The sequence below is a fragment of the Panthera tigris genome, chromosome B3 (genome assembly GCF_018350195.1).
Source record: "Panthera tigris isolate Pti1 chromosome B3, P.tigris_Pti1_mat1.1, whole genome shotgun sequence".
NCBI classification, from domain to species: Eukaryota; Metazoa; Chordata; class Mammalia; order Carnivora; family Felidae; genus Panthera; species Panthera tigris.
Genome location: NC_056665.1, coordinates 10,874,072 through 10,884,284, shown reverse-complemented (window position 1 = coordinate 10,884,284; position 10,213 = coordinate 10,874,072).

Genomic DNA, 10,213 nt, shown 5'->3' with positions numbered 1-10,213 from the left:
CAAAACCATATATAGAACTACTACAACTCAATAACAATAAAACAAGCAATCTGATATAAAAATGGGCAGAAGATCTGAATAGACATCTTTTCAAAGAGGGCATATAGATATCCAACAGGTACATGAAAAGATGCTCATCACTCATCATCAGGGAAATGCAAATCAAAACCACAATGAAATATCATTTCACACCTGTTAGAATGGCCACCATCAAAACGATAAGAAAGAACACGTGTTGGGAAGGTTGTGGAGAAAAGGGAACCCATGTGCTCTGTTGGTGGGAATTCAAATTGTTCAGCCACTATGGAAAGGGTATGGGGGCTCCTCTAAACATTAAAAGGAGAACTCCCATATGATCCAGCAATCTCTCTTCTGGGTATGTTTACCCAAAGAAAATTAAAATATTAATTTGAAAAGATACATGTACCCCTATGTTTATTGCAGCATTATTTACAATAGCCAAGATATGGAAACAACCTAAGTGTCCACTGACAGATGAAGAGATAAAGAAACTTGTATATATACACAATAGAATATCATTCAGCCACAAAAAAAGGATGCAATCTTGCCACTTGTAACAACATGGATGGACCTCAAGGGCACTATACTAAGTGCAATAAGTCAGATAGGGAAAGAAAAGTAGTGTATGATTTCTATTATATGATTTCTACCTGTCAGAGCTTCCTCCCTCATTTTCCCCTGACACCCTCTCTTTTCTCATAGGTATGCCTGAACCAAGAAAGTAATATGAACATTTCTTCCAAACAACTGAATTTGGGTCTGTCACAGACAGGACTGTGTTCCATTGCTTCAGTTATTGAGTTGGTTGGAATCTAAAAAACCAAAACCAAAACCAAAAAATACTCCCAAGCTCATAGATACAGAGAACAGATTGTTGGTTGCCAGAGTTGGGGCTGGGGTTGGGAAAAATGGGTGAATTTTTTTTTATGAGTTTGAATCAATTGGATAATAATCATGAAAAAAGATTAAGAGAGTTGCCATTAATTCTCACAGACTCCCTATCAGCAATGTGTCTGGCAGGTGAAATTTTCCTATGGGCTTTGTTCCCACCATTGCTTGGAAACCAATTCAGTTGAACTAAGAAGCCTAGCACGTTTTTGGTCATCATATTGTGTTACCAATGCTATGAAATAACATGCAATGTTAGAAAAACAAGCTCAGCAAAAGGAAGTTCTTCCTAACCTCTTTGTTTCTTCTGGATTTAAATTAGTCCTGGGGGAAATGTGAACAGAAGAAGCAAAAATGTTATCTTTCCATTTTATAAATACATACAATCCAAAATCTCCTTAATTTGGAATTCATTTGGTTGGGACCTCTGGGAAATGGTGTAAAACATGTCTTAATCTCTCTCTCTTTCTTTCTTTCTTTCTTTCTTTCTTTCTTTCTTTCTTTCTTTCTTTTTTAAATTTTTTAAAGTTTATTTTTGAGAGAGGGAGAGTGAGAGAGCACAGGCAGGGGAGAAGGGCAGAGAGAAGGAGGGACAGAATCCTAAGCAGGCTCCATACCATCAGCACAGAGCCCAACACGGGGCCCAAACTCACAAACCTTGAGATAATGATCTGAGCTGAACTCAAGAGTCAGACATTTAACTAACCATGCCACCCAGGCACCCCTTAATCTCTATTTCTTATACAACAAGTTGCAGCTATTAATGAGTACGTAACACCGGGGTGTAAGACAAAAAAAAGTCGATATGATTTTTTTTTTTTAATTTTTTTTTTTTTTTTCAACCTTTTGTTAATTTTATTTTTGGGACAGAGAGAGACAGAGCATGAACGGGGGAGGGACAGAGAGAGAGGGAGACACAGAATCGGAAACAGGCTCCAGGCTCTGAGCCATCAGCCCAGAGCCCGACGCGGGGCTCGAACTCACGGACCGTGAGATCGTGACCTGGCTGAAGTCGGACGCTTAACCGACTGCGCCACCCAGGCGCCCCTCGATATGATTTTTAATAGAGTCTAGACTCATGCTTTCCCATTTTATAGATGAGGAAATGGAAAAATAGAAGGGCTTACTTTCTTGCCTAATGTTGGTGGTTACCTAAAGCCCATTTTCATTTTAGCAATGAGGACATCACCTTCCTAAGCCCGAAATTCACTCATAAGTACTGAATGTAAGGAGCAGTAACCTCTTTGTTTGTTTGTTTTTTAGTCCTGGGTGCCTTTTTCTACCTGTCAGAGCTTCCTCCCTCATTTTCCCCTGACACCCTCTCTTTTCTCATAGGTATGCCTGAACCAAGAAAGTAATATGAACATTTCTTCCAAACAACTGAATTTGGGTCTGTCACAGACAGGACTGTGTTCCATTGCTTCCTTCACTTTCACACTCACAGAAGCCCGGCCCCAGCAGAGGGGAGAGAAAAGATGGCATCTCCATGGATGGACTATGTCCAGAAGCTCCTATCAGATAAGCTGCATCCTGGGTTTGGGGACAGGAGAGGAGCCTCAAATTCACCCACTGGTAGAGGGTGTTGACCTACCCTATACATTTAAACAAGCCTAACCCATTCACATACCATGTGACTTGAGACCAGTATAGATAGGCTATAGGCATTTCAGCTTTCATGAACACTACCCAGAACTCACTTCACTCCCATTCAGATTCTTGATTTTTGTCTACTGTTTTTGGTGTCTATACCTCCCCTTTGGATTTACCAACTGAGTTTGGTATCTTCAGCATGGTTCTCAGCCCTCATGATGATATTGATGCTAGAATAATAATTCATATTCATCACATACCTACCTTGTGCCAGATACAATATATATGCCTTGCAATCCTTATAATAACCTTTTATTATACTCAGTTTACAGACAAGGAAATTGGAGGTCATAGATATGAAACGACTCTTAAGGCCACATAATTTATGAAGGACAGAGTTGAAATTTACACCCAGGCCTTTCTGACACCTAAGTTTGCTCTTTCTACATCACAGTGTTTCTCTCCAGGCTTTAACTTAGGCACATCTTCTGTCTTTTTCTGTTCTTGGTTTCTTTGAGAGGCTCCCTCTCTCAGAAGCCAAACCCTGGATGCTGCGGCCTTAATTTGGACCATCCCAGTCCCTAGGACAACGGATTGTAGTTTCTTCAGTACTGCCAAGCACAGGAAACACCGTCTCACTACTGAGTTTCAGTTCTTTCATATCTGCTAATTATGGGCAGATCAGAGAATGAGGAGGGAGGTGGGAAGGAGGAGGCATTTGGGAAAGTCATGTAGCAGGACTGTGGGGCATGGGGGAAGAGAGAAAGATGGGAGATGACAGAAGAAACCTGTGTGGAGACAGAATGACATTCAGTAGCCAATCAAAGATTCTTTTATGGCACGATAACCCAGTAAACTTCAGGACCCATTTATAATGGGAACTCATCCAAGGGTACATTTATTTCATCATTGTCCCTCCTCTGTCCCACCCCCACGGGGCCCTTGGGTATCCTTAGCACTACAAATGTATGATCTTATTTCATAATTGACTGGTCCCAGAAGGCCTGAAAGCTAGCAAATGAGCCAGCTCACTGGAAGAGGGACAAAGACTAAGAAGTTTGTGGTTACTTTAGTGCCTCTACTGAATGGGCTGACCAAGGCACTGGAGACTTAGGGTGATGGCACTTAAAGCAATAAACCACATGCAAATTTCAAAGATAATGTTACATTTCAGGATGATTATAGCTTAGGGCCATTTTCACTAAGTGTAGTCCAACCATGGTCTCAAAATACCTGTTGTCTTTTACATTTAAAAAAAAATGTGTATTTATTTTTAAAATAGAGAGAGACAGAGCATGAGTGGGGTGGGGCCAGAGAGAGAGGGAAACACAGAACTGAAGCAGGCTCCAGGCTCCAAGCTGTCAGCACAGAGCCCGACGCGGGGCTCGAACTCACAAGCTGTGAGATCATGACCTGAGCCAAAGTCGGACGCTTAACTGACTGAGCCATCCAGGTGCCCCCTGCCCCTGCTGTCTTTTAATGTCTCCAGGTGACAACAGCCACATCTTTTCCAATCCATGAGCCACCCCAAATCTCACAGAAATATATTGGCTTCTTTTGTCGTAGGCCATGTCTCCCTTGGACAAGGGATGAGACCAAGATGATCTCTTTGTCTTAACCTAGTTACAACAATAGGCTCTGCAGCAGAGACCCCTCAGATTTGACCCACCACTCTCTAGGAGCATCCTGACAATCCAACAGCAGCCCAACCTTTTGATTCAGTCAACTCTGATGATCTAATCTCCTAAAGGCCCTTGACTTTGAAGTCACAATATTCAATTTAGACCTCTGTAGTAAATTTATGGAAAATGTGTTAGGAAGCGGAAATCTCTCTTGATATGGACAAGGCCTGAGATAATGTCAATTCCCCTCTGGCCAATAAAGAAGCCCATGTTGTGTCTGTTCTGAATTAGCAACATGTGGAGGAAGTAATTCTGATGATGATAATAGAGCGTTACATTTCCAGTATAATTGCTACTTTCCAATAGGCTTTTAGCGACATGAGGCTCATACCAATAGCAAAAACCAGAGTAATTGCCGGGATGTGGTCTTTCCATTGCTTGTTAAAGTTATTTCCTTTCCATAATAAGAACAAAACAGAGCAAGCAGTATAAGCTTTGGTGGATCTCATCACGCAGCCCTTGACTTTTATTTAATAATGACAAAAAAATTCTATAAACGTGGTACCTCTGAAATTAATATCCTGTCTTTTTTTAGTATTTATAGGAGCTATATATTCTTGATTCACAATTCTCCAGCCTCATTCCCCACTTACCCTTGCCTTTCATTCATTGGCAACCCTGGATTGCTTATTAGGCCTTTTATGTTATACCTACTGCCAATTTTATGAATCTGGAAACATTTTCTCAACGCTCTCTGCTTTTCTCAGGAACGATTTCATGGGGAAGACTCCTAATGGTCCTTCAAAGCCCAATTAAACACAAAGAAAGCAGTGGCAGTGACAAAGTCACTGTCAGTTTGAACATCGGGCTAAAAAGTGTAGGAGGGAAAATTCTTGACTGACTTCTCAGCTGCCTCTTCATGTATACCTGGTATGGAAGTAAGAGTTCAACAAATATTTGACCTTAAAAAATTATATATGTCAGCTGCACTTCAGTCAAAAAACTTTTTAAAAAATTCAGCCACCACCTTCTTTGAGTTCTCTAAAACACCTGGCATACGGAATGTGAACCCAGGAAAGAGTACATGGCCGCCATAATGAGAGCACTATTGGTGGCCATAGTGTATAGGTTTTCATAAACAAGAAAAAGACCTTGGTTCCTAGTCTGAAGACATTTGGGGAAGATGCACTGAGAAAAGCTAAGGGGATGGAGGTAATGTTTTTTAAACTCTTATACTCTAATGTCCTAATTTTAGGTCCACTTAGTTTCCAACATATGCATATGTATGTGGCTTCTTCTGACCCTGCCTGCTTGCAACGAGAGGAGCGATTGTGTCGTATGCTTTAAACTAAGTGATGAACACATTGCCAGAGGCCATTTTGGGGACACTCTTCCATATCTGTAGAAAGTATAAAACTAAATCAAATATATATAAACAAAATCATCCTGGGCGGCCTCCAGGCCAATTTCTGCACAGCATAACATCCAAAAGACATAAATCAGACTCAAAAGAGCCTTGAAAAGTAATGTAAGCATTTGGAGAAGTTTTTTTGGAGGAGGTAAAGATGAGGAAAAAGATAAAAAAAAAATACTTGAACCACAATATTCTTAAACCTCAAAAGGACGATCCACTAAACTCTGCTCATTAGTAAAATGAGTTTCTCCTATGGCATGCTTTTGTTTCCAATTTCTTAAACTCAAACCTGCATATATAGACTGTAAACAAAGATACCTGGCCAATAAGAGAGAGACAAGTTCAAGGAGTGATGCTGGCCTGAGGGTGCTTGGGTGGCTGCATGTTACACATGACTGGCATTTCTGGAACAGTCTATTTGCTACCCTGTATAATTCAGGACACCCAACTAGCACATTTCATGTTTATGTCATTTTAACCTTATAACCAGGGGACTTCAGCTTGAGAGAGAATAGCCTTGACGAAGAAAGCTTATCCTATGGAAATGTCCCCTCTTCTTACAAAGAAATGACTCTGTAATACATTTTTAAAAATATCTCTTCTGATGACATGTAATTGTCCTTCTAAATATGAAAAAAAAAAAAAAAGAACAAAAGGCAATGTCTCATTTTGCTCTCTTCAATACTGAAAAAAACCCAAACCTATATTAGGAATTCTACTGATGACCTTATCCTATCAGTAGCTGGGCTACTGAATGCCATTCAACTAATATATATATTTTTCAAAACTTAAGATTTGCATATCAGCGAATCAAATTTATTACCACCGATTTAATAATGTCTAATAATGAGACCATGTTGTAGCTCTTTAAATTTTACTTAAACTTGATTTCTTGGAGAAGCAATGGCTAATTAGGCATTTTTCTCTGTATTTGTGGTTTTTCCTTTATCATTTTTTAATGTATCATTGGGATCAAAATGGATTCATGTCTCTGCTTCAGATATTCAATGTTAGCTTAAAGGTAATGGGTTCAGTCTGGGAGACACATTGAATGTGAGATGGATGGAGGAGCCACCCAAGGAGATCAGGTTGGGGGTCCTGGAAATCAGGTCAATCTGGAAGGTCCTACTGTGGTCCCAGAGTCTGTGGCCAAAATGTAATGTCGTGAATCCAATGGAAAGGAGCCAGGGTACTAATGAAGAAAGGTAAAGAAAGAGGATAAACAGGAAGACAGGCTGTATGTTGATAGTGGTAGCCAGGTGAGACAGATACACAGGGAAGGTGTAAATTCAGGATGAGCAACTCTGGGCTTTGTCCAAGAGAGAAGTAGGGGTTAGAATCCTTTATATCAGTGTCGTAGAGGTAAAAGTCAAGAGCAAAAGGTGGGAAAAGTCCCTCTCCATCAATGAACTGTGTGGCGGAAACTGCCAATTATGCACCAACATCTCTTCTCCCCTTCTTGCTACCCTAAAGACTAGCTGCATACTTGAATGCCAAGAATCAGAGTCTACATTTCTCAGATTCCTTTGCAGCTAGGTGCGACAATGACCATGTTCTATCAGGATGTAAGCAGAAATGGGAGTGCCCTAAAACGAGGAAGTCCTGCTCTTCTATAGTTTTCTCTTGGGAATGCAGACATGATGGCCAGAAGGGAGCAGGCATCTTGGACCACCCGTTGACAGCTGCCAGTTGACAGCCGGACAGTCAGGGGGAAAGATCCACTCTGACTGTTTAAGTTTCTGTGAGAAGGAAATGCACTTCTTTCTTGTTTTTCAGATCCCTGTGTTTGGTATTTTCAGTTGTCTATAGTAAATATTAAATAATACAGGTGGAGAGGAGAGAATGAATGAGAGCAGGAGTCTGGACCATGTTGTTTTCAGATGTGTGATTGTCACATTCCCACTTCTTTTGCTTCCTCCCTTCTCCAAGGATGAGGAAGTGAAAACAAGATGAGAAACCTTGCACTGGCCTGGCGAGAAAGGGCTGAACCAGCTGAACCAGACACTCCTGGAGTTTGCAGACTTATAGGCTATTCCTGGCATCTAAATTGGTGTTGCACCAGCCTGTGGTGCTAAAGGACCATCAGATTTAACAGAAAGATGAAGTCCTGGCACATCAGTGCCACCTCATTCCCTGGCTAGACTTCAAGGGACACACATTTTTTCCCCCAGATCTTCTCTGCCTTTTCTCAAGTCCACTTTGCAGGCACCTTTAGCATTCCTATTGCCTAAGTGGAGGGAAGTAGGGTGTAGGGAGTCAGCAGTTGGCCCAAGAGCCAAATCCAGCCCATTGCCTGTTTTTCCTTTTTTCCTTTAATGATAAAACAGTACACCTGGGTGGCTCAGTCGGTTAAGGGTCCAACGCTTTGATTTCAACTCAGGTCATGATCCCATGGTTCGTGCGTTTAAGCCCACGCTGGGCTCTGTGCTGACAGTGTGGACCCTGTTTGGGATTCTCTCTCTTCCTCTCTCTCTGCCCCTCCCCCCTGCTCTCTCTCTCTCTCTCTCAAAATAAGTAAACTATAAAAAAAATTTTAATGATAAAACAATCATTCTTTATGAAATTTTATCAAGAATCAGAGTTTGGCTAATTGTTAACATAAATGATAGATAAAAGAAAAGCAAGAAACCAATTATCTCCACATGGAAATACCTAATCTCAAATAATAATTATGATAGAAGTAACGATCATATATGACTTCCCTGTTAGTAAAACATATGAAAAATGAGAATATATTAAATTGAAATAAAAACTGGGGCGCCTGGGTGGCTCAGTCGGTTGAGCGTCCGACTTCGGCTCAGGTCATTATCTTGCGGTCCGTGAGTTCGAGCCCCGCATCGGGCTCTGGGCTGACAGCTCAGAGCCTGGAGCCTGTTTCAGATTCTGTGTCTCCCTCTCTCTCTGACCCTCCCCCGTTCATGCTCTGTCTCTCTCCGTCTCAAAAATAAATAAAAACATTTAAAAAAAAATTAAAAAAAAATAAATTGAAATAAAAACTGAAGTATTTTACATTCACATGCAAAAAAAACTGCATTGATAAGTCGGGCTAAAGTAGGACTCAAATGAACGAGCGTAGTTCAATAGGAAGGTCATAGGATAGGTATTTTATGTATTTTTTGTATTGTTTTTAGATATACATAAGAGTAAATATAAATATGTAGAGCTTGCAGCTAAATATGTTTTGGTTTTTAAAATTTTTTTAGTGTTTATTTATTTTTGAGAGAGAGAGAGCACATGCGAATAAGGGAGGGATTGAGAGACAGGCAGGCAGAGAATCTCAAGCAGGCTCTGCACTGACAACAGAGAGCCCACCCAACGTGGGTCTCGAACCCATGAACAGTGAGATCATGACCTGAACCCAAGTGGGACGCTTAACCGACTAAGCCACCCAGGCACCCTTAAAAAGTGGTTTTTATGTTTTTTAATTGTTGAAAAAAATGAGACTATTTTTGACACATGAGAATGATATGTAAACCATATTCTGGAGTCCATAAATGAAGCTTTATTGGCACACAGTCATGCTCATGGGCTTACTTATTGTCTGGCTGTTTTCACATTCCATCCACAGGGTTGAAAACTCAGGGCAGCGACTGTATGGCCTGCAAAACCTAAAATTATTTACTATCTGGCCCTTTCTAGAAGAATGTTGCCACCCCAATGGTAGGGAAAAGCAGCAGATTTGGTTTAAGTTCTGATCCTATCACTGGCCGGCTGAGTTGAACTTGGACTCTGTCCTTCACTCCTCTTATCTTCAATTTCCTTCTATGTAAAACTTAGATAATAATACTCTTTTTGATAGAGATTTGGAAGTAGAAAACGAGATAAACACTTAGGAGATTGCCTAGCTTAGAGGTATGCACTTAAATATGATAGCTGTGATAGGATGATCTCCAATGCCCTACTTCACAAAAGCGTAAGTCTTCTATTAAGATAACCTCTCTCCATGCACACGTGAACAAATTTTATTTCGGGTATCAGTCTGAGTAGTTAGTATTGATTATACGATTAAAGCAAATGGCACCACCGTGTAACTAATACACCTGCGTCTCCAAGAGGGTTTTTAAATCTCAACAAGAGCTCTTGACCCACATAGATCTTCATTTGATGAATGATACTAGTGATATATCTGTTGAGCTGTAGGCTCTTGGGTGTTTCCAGTCTACTCTGATAAAAGGTATGACTGCACTGGGCCTTAGTAACATGGGTGGAGCCTGATTTTTTTTTTTTTAAATGCCCAGAAACGCTGATGACATTGTTTATTCATTCATTAAGAAAACAAAATTCAATGGCATAAATTTGAAGATCTAGTCGGCTTTGTTCAATGATTCACGTGCAGTGTCCCATCTACCAAATAGAAGGGAGCTTTGAGTAGCTGCACAAAATGGAGACATTTTATAGGCAGAAACGGGTTTGCGGGCAGGAGAAAAGATTGTTTCCAGCAAGATCACCTTCCCTTAGGGGGAAGGCAGGGGGGTCTTATCTTGCAGATTACCTCACTTAGTGCTGATCAGGAAATTCTAGACTGATTGGTTTAAAATTCCACTCCTGAATTAGGCTTAGGCTGACACTGAAGTTCATGTAGGTTTTAAGCTTCAGTGAGACTTAGCGAAAGTGACTCTACTTGGGGCCTGTTGTTTCTTTTTTTTTTTAAATTTTTTTTTCAACGTTTTTTTAATTT